The 3,995-nt window shown below is 41.8% G+C and overlaps 1 long non-coding RNA gene across 1 annotated transcript; it reads right to left on the bottom strand.

The window, feature by feature from the left end:
* Nucleotides 1-336: 336 nt before the first annotated feature.
* Nucleotides 337-1,616, bottom strand: LOC148220460 (uncharacterized). Its single transcript, XR_015798806.1, has 3 exons — nucleotides 1,394-1,616; nucleotides 1,102-1,221; nucleotides 337-416 (listed from the first exon to the last, which is right to left on the bottom strand). It is a non-coding gene; the product is annotated as an uncharacterized LOC148220460 (long non-coding RNA).
* Between the last annotated feature and the right edge of the window lie 2,379 nt (nucleotides 1,617-3,995).

The raw sequence follows: 3,995 nt of genomic DNA, 5'->3' as shown, positions 1-3,995 counted from the left end.
TTCTCCAAGAGTTAAAAAGGAGTATTTTTGTATGATTGAGAAGGGATCCACGTCAAAATTAACTTTTGATTTCCCCCAGATTCATTCTAACCGAGCCAGTTCCTGCTAGATCTCCCCATGCACAGGTGTTTGTACTGGCCAAAGGAAAGCCATGCCACAGGCAGCCTCTTTGGCTCTTACTGCCACCTCCAAGCAACTGAGAAGGTATGTGGCAACACACGGAACAAAGAATAGAGCAAACATGCACTCTCAAAGCAACCGTCTGCCTCATCGTTGCCCAGGAGAAAAGAAAATATTGCTCGAATTCCAGACTGCTCTTAGGATTTCCCGACCTACCTAGACTTTTGTTTCAATTCTCCAGAGTTCTGCACCGTTCGTTTCCATCGGATTTGGCACGTGTTGGAGGCAACAGGGTGCTATCAAAGCAGGAAACAAGAGTCAGGTATCCTAAAATACAAACCAGTCAGTACTTCAAATATAAAATTATGAATCCGAATATCCATACTACTGGGCTTTCTTTTATTTACAGCCATCTTGGCAATGAAAATAAACCTGAGATTGTTGTTGTTCAAGGCCAACTGTTTACTGCCCGATAAGGAACTAACTGTCATCTACCTGGTTCCTACATCCACCGTAAAAAACCTCCCTGTAAAGATCGTAATGCATTGCACCCACACCAATGTGTCTTGTGTTCAGGATGGATATTCAAACGTAGCAACGTTAGATTTCTATCCAGACTCCTCTCTTCATTTATTCCGCAAATAAAATCCCACGCCATGGAGAAAAATATGCCTTGACAAAACCACCAAGTTCTAGCTCTCCACCCCTCTTTGCCCATTTCTGCTATGTTTCGAGATTTACTTCTGCATTCCTCCATTTTTAGAGCCTGATCGTCACCTATTAAGTGTAGCTGGGGCACTGAAAATCAAGAATGCATTTTTTCCATTCAAAAGAGCTGTACAGAAATAGATGTAGACCCTGCCTTACTGCTGCATTTAGCAATCACACATTGACAGGAAGCAAAGTGCATTTTGTAGCCAAGTCCTTCATTAACTCCAGCAACAATTGTTTTCCTTTATGCTATACCCTCTTTTGCCATACCCGATATATTGCAAAACCTTCAGTCTCTCTTCACTGAGTACCATCTGCTCCTTTATCAACTTTTCCATTTCCATATTCACAGTTGGGGGATTCTGTATTTCTTCACTTGCCATAAATTCTCTGCAGGATGGAAAGTAGATATGTAGAATGGAATCACATGATATATGTGATATCATACGTGGTATCACGTAGAAAGAAAAAATGATCAAGTATTACTTTGATAGAAACCAAAAGTGAACACTAGCCTCTTGGTGTTGCTCATTGTCCAAAAGAAGACTGCCAAATTTCTGACCTGAAACTCTGAACTCCACACTTCTTTTGCATGAGCTTCCAGTCCCTTGCCATTTCAGTTGATGCCATTTTTCTTTCTCAAGCTCTGATTGCATTCGATTCAAGAGTAGCTTGGCAGTTGCCCTCTCATTATCCAGCAGTGCTCTGTTTATATTCTGTGTATTAAAAAATAAAACCAGAAGTAGAAGCAGCATACAACATGCAAAAACAAACCAAAAATTGTCTCTTCTACAGAAAATGAGGGGAGAAAAGAACACAAATGATAACCAATAGCCTGCCAAGTAGAAATTTCTCCTATATTTCAGTGATTGATAGGCAGAAAAAATGAATTTCATCTGGGGAAAGAAAGACATTCTAGGAATATTCAGACTGCTATCTTGCCCCAGGTAAAACATTTACCATGGCCTTAGCGTTAATGAGCTTGTGAACATCAGCTGCCAAGAGGAAGGACATTTCCTCCAGTTTCACACAATACTTGGTCAGTACATCTGCTATCTGTGCAATCAAACAATACAGAAAAGCAACAACAATGAAAAGTAGAACTCAAATATCAATTTCCCAAGTTAAAATCTACACGAACAAGACAATTTTTCCATTCAAGTGAATTCGATTTAATTAATTCATTAACTACATAAGTAGCATTCTCACGTTCAAGAATAGAATTCAAAGAATCGACGTTGCTTCTTCTGAGACATTGAAGCCTGAGTAGATCCCAACTTCAAATCTAGTAGGACGGCATGAAAGCAATACCTGCTACATTTAGTACATGTAAACTACAAAGAACATCTAGAACAGCTCTAAAAGATGAACAAACCCATGAACTTTGAAGGAGACGCTAGCAAGAAATGTGGAAATAGGCTTTATCTGCCCAGTGCTTTTCCCAAAAGCACGGGCACTCCTTGGCGTCAGTGAGAGTCTCTGTCTCATTACTCAGCAGCTGGCTTAGGGTAAAAAAGGATGCATGCAATCACTTCAGTCCTGTTCATGACATAAACTTACTGCATCATCATGGAAGCCATTTACTTGGAAATATAGCCTAAAAAATAGGTGTCAGACTGGGTACATATCTAGATTGCTATGAGCAAAACCAATTTCTTTTTAACAGGAAAGCCATACAATATGCCTGCCATGGCAAATATTAGTCTACTAGCCCTGCACTTCAACGGGCAGTGAGCAGTTCATGACACCAAGTTTACGTTTGGCAAGGAGACAGTCTATTTATTACAAGCCCCTAGTTCTAGAACCAAGAATTCAGGAGTTGCTCATTCCCAATGAAAATCTGTCCATTTCATACCTTTGGGGTTTTATGCTTCTGTTCTTTACCTGACTTTAGTGTGGCTTTCTTGTGAAGTCACTGATGGGTGTTTTTCCAACACATTTCTGCTGATTACACGCTAATTGCATGGCATCAGCAGACATCTCTGAATGTCTCTTGAAAGTATGCTTTTTACTCTTCCTAGAGGACCTTGTCTTCTTCTTTCCTTCACCCAAAAGGTGGGCTAAGTGAGCCTTCAAAGAACCATCATCTCAACAATTAGAATTCTTTCAAACCTACTGAATGGAGAACAGCGACAAAAAAAATTTAAAAAGACTAGTACGCGAAAGACAGCAGAAGAGAAAGGTAAAATAATGAATCCTACATGCCACATGCATAACTCTCTTCATTCAAGGCTATTTTCAAAATGAGGAAAAAAAAAAAAAAAAGATCATCTTTTCCTCAGAGAGGAAAAGTGGAGTAACTGGATTGTGTTGCCTTGCCTACAGTTACCAGAAAAGTCAACAGCTGAGTCGAAAACTCCTGAAGCTGGCTAACTACACCTCTAAATGTTTTACTACTGTGTTATGATTCTGTCTTCAGTTAATAGAACCCGATATACAACAAAGAGATGGGAGCACATGGAGATGCATTGGAGAGCCTACGCTGAAGGTAACACATTCATTTTTTACTCCAACAAATCCAAATTAGAAATGTTGAAAATGACCCGGGGCCATTTCAACAGCCAGCAAACTGACTAACACAACCAACCTTTGGCTTTTATTCAATCCTTTGCTTGTTTTACCTGGACCTTGAAGATCTGTCTGCAGCCTTCCTCTCTGCAAATATATCACACTCGTCCTATTGAGAACCCATGGCTCATCACAGCTGCTTCGCCACGCCTGCTTCCAGAAGAACTGGCAACTACAAGCTGGGAGCCAAGAGATACAACACTTCACTTGGAAAAGGGCCTTCCATGAATCCTAGAATCCCAGAATGGTTTGGACTGGAAGCGACCTTAGAGACAAATTATCTTCTTCCCACATCCTGACACGGGCAGGGACACTTTTCCACTAGTCCAGGTTGCTCCATGTCCGCTCCAGCCTGGCCCTGGACGCTTCCCGCCATGGGGCAGCCACAGCCACAGCCTCTTTGAGCAACATGTGCCAGGCCTCAGCACCCACCCAAGGAAGAATTCCTTTCCAATATCCCGTCTACCCCAGCCCTCTGGCAGTTTGAAGCTATTCCCCCTTGTCCTGCGAGTCCAGACCCTTTTCCAAAGTCCCTCCCCAGCTATCTTGGAGCCCCAGCAGGCACTGCAAGGGGCTCGAAGATCTCCCTGGAGCCT

The sequence above is a fragment of the Sturnus vulgaris genome, chromosome 38 (assembly GCF_052056855.1).
Source record: "Sturnus vulgaris isolate bStuVul1 chromosome 38, bStuVul1.hap1, whole genome shotgun sequence".
Classification (NCBI taxonomy): domain Eukaryota; kingdom Metazoa; phylum Chordata; class Aves; order Passeriformes; family Sturnidae; genus Sturnus; species Sturnus vulgaris.
Note: the sequence above shows the minus strand (reverse complement) of the source record. Positions and strands in the feature narration are given on the sequence as shown.